This window comes from Furipterus horrens, unplaced genomic scaffold (assembly GCF_987537825.1).
Source record: "Furipterus horrens unplaced genomic scaffold, mFurHor1.1.pri manual_scaffold_17, whole genome shotgun sequence".
NCBI classification, from domain to species: Eukaryota; Metazoa; Chordata; class Mammalia; order Chiroptera; family Furipteridae; genus Furipterus; species Furipterus horrens.
Window position 1 is genome coordinate 29,806,246 of NW_028327187.1, and position 13,363 is coordinate 29,819,608.

Sequence of the window (13,363 nt, forward strand, 5' to 3'; positions counted from 1 at the left end):
GGATATATAATTTACTTTGAAAAAAATCTTTGGTGGATAAATGTTTAGGAAATATAAAGTATATCACATTGAAACTAAAATTAGATTAACTAGTTCTAAGGTCATTTAGATTAAGACAACTGGAAGGAATCTTGAGAGTTCATATAGATTCCCTCACCTTAGTTTTGAGTAGCTCTGCACATAAACTTTACAGAAATCTTTGAGGAATTACACAATGGTTAAGACTAGTTTAAAAAGGAGTACACCACACTTCTTATTAAAACATTTCCATGACAGCTCCGGAGTCCCAAGCGGTTCCGATCCTAGATCTGCGTTCTCCCGCTCCTTCTTTCCTTCAACATGACAGATGCTGCTGTGTCCTTTGCCAAGGACTTCCTGGCAGGTGGAGTGGCGGTGGCCATCTCCAAGACAGCGGTAGCGCCCATCGAGCGGGTCAAGCTGCTGCTGCAGGTGCAGCATGCCAGCAAGCAAATCACCGCAGATAAGCAATACAAGGGCATTATAGACTGCGTGGTTCGTATCCCCAAGGAGCAGGGAGTCCTGTCCTTCTGGCGCGGTAACCTGGCCAATGTCATCAGATACTTCCCCACCCAGGCTCTCAACTTTGCCTTCAAAGATAAATACAAGCAGATCTTCCTGGGTGATGTGGACAAGAGAACCCAGTTTTGACGGTACTTTGCAGGAAATCTGGCTTCCGGTGGTGCCACTGGGGCCACCTCTTTGTGTTTTGTATATCCTCTTGATTTTGCCCGTACCCGTCTACCAGGTGATGTGGGCAAAGCTGGAGCTGAAAGGGAATTCAAAGGCCTCGGTGACTGCCTGGTTAAGATCTACAAATCTGATGGGACTAAGGGCCTGTACCAAGGTTTTAATGTGTCCGTGCAGGGTATTATCATCTATCGAGCTGCCTACTTTGGTATCTATGACACTGCAAAGGGAATGCTTCCAGACCCCAAGAATACTCACGTCTTCGTCAGCTGGATGATCGCACAGTCTGTCACAGCGGTGGCTGGGTTGACTTCCTATCCATTTGACACTGTTCGTCGCTGCATGATGATGCAGTCAGGGCGCAAAGGAACTGATACCATGCACACAGGCACACTCGACTGCTGGAGGAAAATTGCTCGTGATGAAGGAGGCAAAGCCTTTTTCAAGAGTGCATGGTCTAATGTTCTCAGAGGCATGGGTGGTGCTTTTGTGTTTGTCTTGTATGATGAAATCAAGAAGTTCACATAAATTATTTCGTAGTCTTTCCCCCTCCCCCGTGAACAGGCATGTTGTATTATGTAACATATCTTGAGCATTCTCGACAGACTGTTGGCTGTCTATTTATCAGTGGCAACTTTTTACTGGTTGAAAATGGGGAGCAGTAATATTCATCTGACCAGTTTTCTCTTGAAGCCATTTCCATGGTGATGGTGGGACTCAATTATATTTTTTATTTCAGTCACTCCTGCTAAATGACAAATTTGAAGAAATAAAAAAATACCTGAAATATAAAAAACAAACAACAAAAAAAAACATTTCCATACGTTCCAAACTTTACTATTAGAGTAATGGTTTTCAAATGTAATCAAGAATCAAGATCACCTAGAACAGTACTCCTCAAACTTTTTGGATTTATGATTCATTTATGCTCTTCAAAATTTAAATTTGTACCTATTACATAATTATTGAATTAACACAATTTTATGAAAACTAATTTTATCTTCCAAAACAAAAAATATAATGAAATTATAGAATGATCTTATATTTTTTTCAATTCTCTGTAATATCTGGCATAACATAAGCTTGCTCTATTATATATTTTCTGCATTTAATGTTGTAATATGTTGTTTTGTTTGAAGTATAAAAGCACAATCCAGCATCACTCAGATACATAGTTGGAAAGAAAAGGAATATTTTAATACCCAATATTGTAACAGAACTCACAGGCTTTTCAGTTATGAGGGGCCCAATTACCCACTGCCAGAAGCATAACTCTCAATACCAGAGTTTGGTAAAAAGAAAACGAATTGTTTATTTAAAGATTATATAGATTTAGACTATTGGCGGATTTCGGCAGTTAAGTCTTATTCTCTTTAAAACACCCACAAACACTTAGTTCTGCCTCCCCCTGCCAAATTAGACTAGTTTTAGAAAAGTCAGAGATACTGTTTTCCTACTTCCCAGACACAGTTTAGTTTTACCAGCAGCTCCCAATCATTTGAGCCTGATTGGGGAGGTTTTGCCTGTGTTGCGGTGCTCTCCAGCTCTTAATGCAGAATCACATTGAGTTCCCAGCCTCCTTTCAAAGCTGCATGGCATTCCCCTAGCCAAAACGCCTGCTGCCTTATTTTTAAATCCCCAATTACATCCTGTGACATAGTCGGCAGGGTGACTAATTACAGCCACCTGTAGAATTTTACGTAGGCCCAGAAGCTTTTCCTCACCATTTTATGGTTAAAGCCCCTTTCATCTCCTTGGTGGCCCCACTCTGTAACATTATGATAATTGTGAATATTCTTCTTTGATACTACACCAGAATTTAAGTGATAGCTTTTTAAAGATTAGTTACAATATTGCATTGGAAACAATATCAATAAACTTTTTTTTTGGTTTTTCAATTACAGTTGTTCCACTTTTCCCCCATTGCTCCCCCCCACCCAGCCCACCCCTTCTCCCACAATCATATCTCTCCCCATTGTCCATGTCCATGAGTCATTTATACACGTTCCTTGACTAGACCCTTCCCTTACTTATCCCGTTTCTCTCCCTCCCCCATCCCCCCTATTGACTACTATTCTACTCTTTGTCCTATTTAGTTTGTTTGTTTGTGTTGTTCTTTAGTTTCCTGTATTAGGTAATATCATATGGTATTTTGCTTTCTTTGCCTGGCTTATTTCACTAAGCATAATTCTCTCTAGTTCCATCCATGTTGTCACAAATGGCAGGAGTTCCTTCTTTCTTTCTGCTACATAGTATTCCACTGTGCAAATGTACCACAGTTTTTGGATCCATTCATCTACAGATGGGCACTTAGGCTGTAACTTTTAAAATGAACTTTTCATACTGTTTTTCATTAGTATCTATTTGTTTATCTTGTACTCAGGATGGCTTTTTTTTTATCATGCATGATTTTTTATCATCATTCAGTGTTCATCTGGAAAATTTTGATTCACTGAGTTATGCAGATCTTATTAAACATGACACTTTATACAATATCAACAATCATATTCATTAATATCACCAGTGATCTTATCAAAAAACTTGCAGACTAAGAAATTGTCACTCTCATGTTTACAGATACAAGTTTTCCAAAATTTGAATTTTGTCTTGAAAACTTGAATTTTATTATAGGCAAAAAATACCATCAGTTTTTTTTGCTTGAAGTGACAGGCTCACTTTATTAATTTCTCAAGGAATTGTGAAGAAATCCTCAAGTCTAAATAACTGTAGTTTGTTACTCTTTTAAGTGAATAGAGTGTCCTATAAAAATAGTAGTTAGTTCAGCCTGCAACTCAAACAATAACATGAGTGCTTTTTATTAAAAGTAACTATTATACTTTGGTATCAATCAGAAATGCTTTATACAGATATTTTATTCTTTTTCTGCAAAATATTAAAATACTCAAGCATTAAAATTTAACAAGATTTTTAATTTTGGTGATTCACCAAAGACATTTTTAAAGTTAAACTGGCTACTTTTGGCCGTGCATTTACTGCAAATACATGGCAGTGAAGAATACAGTGACTACCAGTACTATATGGTGTCATTGTCTTAGTCCAAATTAAGTTACCAGTTTTACTCACCATTGTTTTTGCACCATCAGAACAAAAGTCATCACAACAAAAGAGACAAATAATAATTATTATTATCAAAATGGTTCTGAAGTCACCTAGAACCAGTGACTTCAGAGGTCTGCAGGCCATATTTTGGAAACTCATGATGTAAAGAATGTCTTTAAAATGCTGATTTTTAAAGTTCCTTTTCCTTTTAGCTCAAATTCTCCCTCTCTACCCTCCCTACCCACTAGTTGTCATGTGCTTTGCATCTATAAGTCTGTCTCTATTTTGCTTGAAAATTAATTTTGTTCATTAGATTCCACATATGAATGAAATCATGTGGTATTTGTCTTTCTCTGACTGCCTTATTTCACTTAGCATAATGTTCTCCAGGTCCATCCAAACTGTCACAAAGGATAAATTAAAACTGTCTTCTTTTTTACATACAAGTAGTATTCCATTGTGTAAATGGACATGGACAACAGTGTGGGGATGGCAGTGGGGAAGGGGTATAAGGAGACTTAATAGTAATAAAAAATACAATAAAAGTATTAAATAAAAATAAAATGCTGTTTGTTATTTTGTTTGTTTGTTTTTTACCAGACTTCCAGAAATTCTTATTCACAAGTTTGGGGAAGGGGTTCAATAATATGCATTATTAACTAGCACTCTAGAGGATTTTGAGAACGTTGGCCTCTGAAACATATCTGTCTAAAACAACATATTATTTAACTTAATAAAATTAGTCACCCTAGCTGTTTCATTTATGTATTTTTTAAATGTTATCCAAAAGGTTGAATGGATAGTCCTTTCATATAAATGTAATTGAGTGTTTTTTGTTTCCTATAGTTTTCTTGCATGCACCATTGCTTGGTATTTAAAATTTAAACAGCTGTGTGCACATATGCATATCTATGCACAAGCTTGGTTCAGTGAATATGGCAGGAATATTCCCATTCAAAAGTCAGATTTGAAAAATAAAGTAGTAAATATCTCATTGTTTCATACCTGTTATAAACCTTGGAATATTAAAATTATATCTCTTTAAAGTTTTCAACCATGATTGAGGCAGCTTTCTTAACAAATTTTATCATATACAATTAATATCTTTTTCACTGATGTGTCATAGTGCCATCTTGACCATTTAGGGTAGAAAATTCTGTTTAGCACTACCCAACTGTCTTGGAAACTTAACAGTAATTCATAATTGTATTTGAGCCTTCAAAATGGAAGTAAATAGTCTACAAGGTGAGGTGAACAGGGCAAACCAGAAATATAAACAAGACCAATGCAGCATCTTCTCACCTGGGATGATTTTAAGTCTGAAAGGTTCAACTCCATAATTTTCTTGTAGATTATAGTAAAATAAGACAATGCGGTCTTACAGAATCTTCAGTCTAAGCTTGAAGTCTCACAAGTTAAATAAAAAACAACAACAACAACAACTTTGAAGCCAGGCAGCCAATTGCAGGATATCTGAAGAAAGATAGAGAGATCAAAAGAGTGGCTAACTCCTAATTTAAGAGATAACACTATTAGGAAAGGTAAGAGAAGTAGGCCAATTGCATAAGGAATGCTCATACTCACTTTCAAGCTTTCTCTCTTACTCACGTTTACTCTTTTTCTCTTTGTCAGACATATCTCAGTGTATAGTCCCTCAGGATAGAAACCCTGGCTATTCAACTACAAAAGTCCTGGGCAGGACTCATTTATATTCTCTGACTTTGCCCAGGCATGGAAGCCACTGTCAGAATTCCAGAGGCAGATAGAGGGCTAAAAAGCTACATAGATGAGAAGGAAGACCTAAGGGGAAGAACAGGCTGATCATGTTAAGATGTGAAAACACAGTAGGGGCTTTCTCTTAGCATGGTCAGCCTTAAAGGATGACATGTCTCTTCACTTTTAATTATTACAATCAAGCAAAGAAAGACTGAGTCTTAACATGTTCAAAATTTTAAAAATAATAAGTAAAGAAGTATGAGGTATTTCCAGAAGGTATCCAGCCACATACTATAACAAATAGAGACATTTATTCAGGAAGATACAAGTTAAAAGAAATATTGAACATAGGACAATGGCACCTCAGTCCCCTTCAAAGTAGGCACCTTGGGACTTCACATAGTTCTTCCAATTGCCATCAGCTGTCCCATCATATTTTCCTGAATCTTGCCAGTCTGAAATCTCTTTCCTTTCAAAGGTGATTTTAGTTTTGGGGAAAGCCAGAAGTCACAGGGTGCCAAATCTGGGCTTTAGGGGGGTTGAGTCACCTGAGTGATTTGATGTTTCACCAAAAATCTCTGTACAAGACATGATGCATGAGTGGGTAGGTGTGTTGTCATGATGAAACTGCCAATCACCAGTTGCCCATAGCTGCTGCAGTCTCTGAATCATCTGAATAGTTTCCATGGAGAAATGTTTAAACTTAATGCCAAATTTGCTGCGGATCCTTTGGCTAAGTAAAAGCTTAAAAGATGATAACCATTATGTACTGTGGACTTGTATCACCCCTCAATTTCAAGTCACTGCTTATTAAGCCTGGGATTCTGCTATAATCCTGTGAGGATTTGGGAAGATGTCAAAAAAATGACTAACACCTCGGAAGATGGAGACTTTGGCAAATTTCACATTTTGGAAATGTAATAAGAAAATAAATTTTGTAAATTCAAATATTTTGAAATAAAATCATACCTGTAACAAATGCATCTATACAAACAGGTAATCAGTGAGTGGTGGTACTTTTCTCATTAGTTTTCTGACAGTTGCTCACTCTTTTTTTAAAATATTTTTATTATAATTTATTCATTTATTTGTTTGTTTATATACTTATTTTTGAAGAGAGGGGAAAGGAGAAAGAGAGGGAGAGAAACATCACTGTGTGGTTGCCTTTCACTTGCGCCCCCAACTGGGGACCTGACGTGCAACCTAGTCATGTTTCCTGACTGGGAATCGAACCAGCGACACTTGGCTCGCAGACCGACGCTCAATTCACTGAGCCACAGCAGCCAGGGCCTTGCTCACTCTTTATTGAAGTAAAACACTAATTATAATAAACATGCAATCTCGCTACTGAAGAAAAAGTATTTCTGGCCCATTTAAAATACTATGGTGGCATATACCTTTGCTTTTATTTTCTGACTACCTATTAGAGTGACATATTTAAGCAAATTAAAGTCATTACTCTGTTGTCTAGAGGTGTAGTTGATCAGAAATTCCCTGAGAATATCAAGTGAGTTTAATGCTGTGTTCTTTTTCTTTATGACTTACAGTATTGGTTACTACATATTGTAAAATTTGTGGGGTGTGTAGAAAGCAAACCAACCACCTGGGACTCCTATTTGAACTTGGTGGGAAATTATCCAATTCATGACATGGATATAGGAAGCTCTAAGGAAAATATTTCACAACTAGTCTAGTTTATTTTGTTGACTGCAACTTGCCTTCCACATAATAAATGCAAAACAAAACCCATTTCTGTCATTAGATCACATAGTACGTGGTAAACTGTGTATTTTATATAAATCTCCAAATCGATGAAAAGGTGACTAGAGTAAGACTACGTCTCTACCTGACTCTTTGCCCATATTCTGTTATCAAAGACATTACTTCAGGAAAAAAACAAAATAAACGACAACAACAAAAACTGTACTGGATGGTCTGGTTCCTTGATGGAGACTAATAGTCAAGTTATTTAGCCTTTTTAGGCACTGGACACAGAGTTTCTTGAGATGAAATAGAGGTGCCACTTTAGAGAATAATCTTGCAATGGTGTGCAGAATAGATTGGAACATGAAAGAGATGGAAACACATTGAAACTAGTTGGAAAGCACAATTAAAATTCAGTTAAAACATTACTTGTTTGCATATTTTACAATTTACCATATATTAGTTAGAAATACTTAACCGCTGTTACACTGTTTAACTATTAGTCTCTCTCAACTTCAAATTTTAAATACTTTTTATCTCATACAATTACTTGAATGCATGTCTTTCTTTTTTTTAAATATGTTTTATTGACTATATGGTTACAGTTGTCCCAATTTCCCTTCCCTCTGCTCCCCTGCACTCGGTGGCCCTCCTCCATCAAGTTGTCCCCCCTTTTTGTTCCATGTCCATTGGTTGTGCATATAGTTCTTCTCAACCTCTTCCTGTCTACTCCATTCCCTCCTACTATGCTTCTTAATTCCTGTACCATCTCCCTCCCTTCCTCCATACCCCTCCCTGCTGACCTCCCCCCAATATGTTCCCCATACCTATAGTTCTTTTCCCACTCTTGTTACCTATTTAATTTGCCTTTGTTTCAATTCCCTAGCTTCTGTTGTTGGTCCTTGTGTTGCAGTTTTAATTTTAGTGTTCATGGTTTTGGTCCTCCTTTTTCTAAATCAGTCCCTTTAACATCTCATATAATAGTGGTTTGGATCTAATGAACTCCTTCAGTTTTATTTTGTCCTGGAAGAACTTTCTCTGCCCTTCTATTCTGAATGACAATTTCGCTGGATAGAGTATTCATGGTTGTAGGTTTTGAATTTTTTTTTTTAAAGAGATTCTATTTATTTTTAGAGAGAGGGGAAGGGAGGGAAGGAGAGAGGGAGAGAAACATTAATGTGTAGTTGCCTCTTGTGCGCCCCCAACCAGGGACCTGGCCCACAACCCAGGCAGGTGCCCAGGCTGGGGATTGAACCGGCGACCCTTTGGTTCGCAGGCCCTCGCTCCATCCACTGAGCCACACCAGCCAGGGCTGAGTCTTAGTTCCTTCAGGTGCATAGTGATGTCTCCTATTTCATTCCTGATTTGGCAAGCTGTCTTCTCTTTCATTCCTTGGTTAGTCTAGTCTCCTCAGGGGGAGTTTCTAGGAACCTATGAACCACTTCTGCAGTGCATGGTCTACATTTTATTGTTTCTTTGACCGTCTCATAATTTTTCATTGATTACTGGTTTGTTTTTTTTTTTTTGAGAGAGAGAAACACTGATTTGTTGTTTCACTTATTTATTGGTAGATTCCTATATGTGCCCTGACTGGGGATCAAACTTGCAACCTTGGGTATTGGGACCGGCGCTCTCACCCACTGAGCTGTCGGGCCAGGACCCCTACCGAGAGCTTTAGAGAATATATTGTAGAAACTCTGGATTCTGGCCGCCCCGTCTCCCCTCACTGGGTGCCGTTATGGGAGCTGGTGTGTGTGTGCCAAGTACCTGGCCTTCATGCATCTGTGGAGCCTGTCCCCCGAGGCCGTCGGTGTCTCTGCTAGATTTAAAACATTTTTTAATTTGTCAGCCTGGCTTCCGAAGGGCTGCCCCGGCTCAGCACAGCCCAGCAGCCAGGGAGCGGTCAGCGGCTCATGCACGGCGCGGGCAGGCCCCACCCATGGGGGCAGCGCCGTGTGTGGCCCGGGGATGCAGCCCGAGGTCAAGCAGCTCAAGTTCTTCCTGAAGACCCCCTGCCCCTCCCCGCCAGGCCGCTCTTCTCCGAGCCACAGCCGGGTCCTCAGGCGCCCTGGCCGCCGCGGGAGGGAGTGGATGGAGCCGCACAGAGAGCTCGCAGACTCCCACTTCATTACTTCCGAACGCCGTTCCGTCGCTTAAAAGCCCCGTGTTTCTCACACGCCGCGTGCCTCTGGTCAACTTCCGGGGCCCAGGACGGCTGCGTCTACCAACCCCGGTCCCGCCCCCACGCGAGTCCGGCGTCTCCCGCGGGCAGCCGCTCGGAGAAGATGCAGAGGGAGCCGCGCTGCGTGGCGCCGTGGGTGGGCGTCGCCCCGGGCCGGGGGCTCGCTGGAGGGACTTGGGGTCCGGGCACCTGCCCGGGTTGGGGGTTGAGTCCCCGACGCAACCGATTGAGGTTTCTCTCCCTCGCTCCCTCCCCTCTCTTCTAATATTTTTTAAAGCTTTTTAAAAATTAACATTAGGAATAATAAATAATAAATACAATCTTAAAAAGAAACCAGAACAGCGAAGGCGGCGACGCAGTCGGCCCCCGCGAGTCCGCACGCGACGGCGCGCCCCGAGGCCCGGGCTGGTGCCGCCCGGCTGGGCGTCATCTGCACGGGAGGCGACCGCGGGGCCCCGAGTCGGAGCGGGGCGGTCCCGGCGCCCCTGCAGCGCCGCCCCGGGAAGGGGCTCCACGCCGCCCGGTGGCCGCGCGGGAGCCTCGGCTGGGCTCTGCAGTTCCGTGGCGGGGCAGGGCGTCGGGCAGTGACCCCGCGCATAAGGCGCGGGAGAAACCGAAGCCAGAGGGAACCGTGGAACCACGAGACGCGCGGCCGTGCTCGCCGGGCCGGGGCGGGGAGGGGACCAGCGCGGGCCCCGGGAAGGCCGAGGTCCCCACTTCTCACGATCTCAGCCCCGGCCGCGGCACGGGCGGGACCCCCGAGTTGCCGCCCCGACCTCCAGCCTCTCGCCCCCCGAATTTTCATTACTTTGAATATTTCTTGCCAGTCCCTTCTTGGCTGCAGGGTCTCCCTTGAAAAGTCAGCTGATAGTCTAATTGGGACCCCTTTGTACATGATTCTTTTCTTCTCTCTTGTTGCTTTTAAGATTCTCTCTTTATCTTTAACTTTTGAGATTTTGATTATAATGTGTCTTGGAGTGGTTCTCCCTGGGTCCAGTTTTTCTGGAACTCTCTGTGCTTCCTGGACCTGTAAGTCTATTTCCTTCCCCAAGTTTGGGAAGTTCTGCTTTACTATATTTTCACATAATTTTTCAATTTCTAGTTCTTCTTCTTCGCCCTCTGGCAATCCTATAATTCTTATGTTCAGTCTCTTGTAGCTGTCCCAGAGGTTTCTGATCCTCCTCTCACTTTCCTTGCTTCCTGTTTCCTCTCTCTGCACTGGTTGACTGTTTGTTCCTTCTCTATTTGTTAATTTGAACTCTGGGTTTTATTTCCTCACCATTTGTCTCATATGTGTGTTTGTTCTTTTCAGTATAAGTGGTTTTCAATCCTTTCTCATCTTTTTTTAAACTCTTTTGTTAATTCTGTAAGCCACCTTAAAACAATGGCTCTAAACTGAGTCTCTGACAAGTTTCTTATTTGTTCATCTGTCATATTCTTCATCTGCTGCCTGGTGAGCTGTGCCACTGGGATTTCTATAGGTGTCTGCCTCATTTTGACAGATTTGAGTTTTGCTTTCTTGGGCCAGCTATAGGGGGCAGTGCCTGTGTACTCCTCACAACCCGGCAACCGGCGGCAATTTGCAACCTTTTTTGCTGCGTTGTGGCCCTTTGTCATCACTACCCAGTGACCGGTGGCGATCCGCAACCTATTTCGCAGCGCTGTGGCGTTTCGTGTGGGGGCAGGAGTTCAAGATGGCTTCCTGCCATTATTCTCCACTAGGAGACCCGGATCCGTTCTTCCGCTCTCTGGGCCTCACTGTCCGAGGCAATGCGGTGGCTGCTTTTTCCAGCATTGGAGTCGGGAGCTGCTGTGACTCGACTGCAGCCAGGATTGCTCTTCCTGCCACTGTCCCTGATGCTACTGCAAACAGCACCGCCCACCTTCACTCCTCTTACCTGCCCAATGAGCGCCACTGGTTTATAACTTTGTACTTTGGGCTTCCGTGAATTTTAATTTTCTGGAATTTGTAGTCATCTTTTGTTTTGAGGTAGTTGTATTCCTTTCTAGTTGTAGAGGGAGACCGAGCATGTCAGGCTAAGCCTCCATCTTGGCCGGAAGTCAAATGCATGTCTTTCTGAGTGTCAAAATACTCACTGTAATTGTTGAAGACAAAGGGAAACATGCTTTAATGATGCAATTACTCAGTTTTTAAGGAATATGTGAGCTAAAATGTGTCTAATTAGTAATAGCACAGATAAAAATTCAATTGCAGTTTGATTTAAATTTAAAATCAATGCTTTAATATAATAAATTAATTTTGTGCTAAAGGTAGACTACTTAAATTGATTCCAGGTTAAGATACAGATTTGATAGAATGTCACCATTACATATAAGATGTGATAGTCTGATTTCCTCAGAAAACTGCTCAGGAACTGCCTTTTGGTCCAGTGATTCCACTGCTGGGATTATACCCAACAAATCCTGAAACACCAATTCAAAAGAACCTATGCACACTTATGTTCATAGTAGCCTTATTCACAATAGGCAACTGCTAGAAACTACTTAAGTGTCTATCAGTAAATTAGGTGATCAAAAAACTGTAGAACATTTACACAATTGAATACTACCCAGCAAAAAGAAATAATTCCTGCCTTTCACAACAACATGGATGAAACTGGAGAGTATTATGCTAAGGGAAATAAGCCAGGCAGTGAAAGACAAATGCTATATGATCTCACCTATAAGAGGAACCTAATGAACAAAACAAGTATAATAGGCAAAATAAGACTAGAGGCATGGAAACAAGAAAAAGACTGACAGTCACCAGAGGGGAGGGAGAATGAGGATAAGGGGGGAAAGAAATAGAGGTGTCTAGTTAAGGAATATCTATAAATGACCAATGGACACAGACAACAGGGTGGGGATTGACTCTGGGAGTAGGGGGTGGGTAGGATGGGGAGAGCAATGGGGGAAAATTGGGACAACTGCAAAAGAGCAACCAAAAAGGCAATAAATAAGTAAGTAAATAAATAAATATAAATAAAAACAACAACAAAAGGGAGGCTCTGAATTTTGCATTTCGATTTAGTCTGAGCCAGAAGTGTTTAAAATTTGATGTTAGGTAGGCCAGTGTTCTAAATCGAGTTCTATTGTTAATGTATTGTGCAGTTACATAGTAATCACAAAAATAAGTCAGATGATTTCAAAAGCATTTCTTTTGCAATTTTGTAAAATAATATTAGGAAGTAAATGAGTAAATTGTAATAGCACAGGTGACAGGTCTAATGATTTGTTTAGCTTTCACATGTTTATTTGTGGCACTTGCATCTCCAATGCATACCTAGAAGGAGTTTAATAAACACTTTCTGAATTAATAAATAAAAATGAAACAATAGTATAACTGTAAACCATATCTAGTTTGTTCACTGCTGTATCTCAACAGTTAGCATAGTTCTTGGCACCTGGATGAAGAATGAATCAACTATATAAGTATCTTTCAAAAAATCAGCAACCTAGTGTATATTAAATAATTAAACCCAAGATTATATCTCATTTGTGAGAAAACAAATTTTTTTCAAGTGGATTTTTCCTTTTGCATCAAAAACCAAACTGAAATCACTGAGATGAATTGGTCCTGTATGGTATGTAGAAGAAACAGGATGCTATGTAGCTGGGTGGCCATGTCTAGAGGACACATATGAGAGGTCCTGAAAGTTAAGTGGCTACCAAACTGTTATAGTAGTCTTCTGTGGTATAGTTCCAGAAGCCCTATAATTTTGGGCTTGGGGATTCGTTGTGTTTTTTTGTTTTTTTTTTTCTTTTTTTTATTCAGAGTTATACAACTCCAGAAATTTCTAAGATCATTTGTGTGAATAAGAGATTCAGTGGTTGTTGCCTCTAAGAAGTGAATTTCTTGGAGCTGAGATGTTTTGGGGGATGTACTGTGTTTTCTAGAAAATTCAACCTAGGGTTTACCACATTAAAATAATATGTGCTATGCAAAGTACTCACAACAATCCATGCTAAGACACAAGTGTTCCAGGAATTTTA

At 40.7% G+C, this 13,363-nt stretch overlaps 1 pseudogene; it reads left to right on the plus strand.

The window, feature by feature from the left end:
- The first annotated feature begins 289 nt into the window (after positions 1 to 289).
- On the plus strand, positions 290 to 1,283 carry LOC149990766 (ADP/ATP translocase 2 pseudogene; annotated as a pseudogene).
- The last annotated feature ends 12,080 nt before the right edge of the window (positions 1,284 to 13,363 follow it).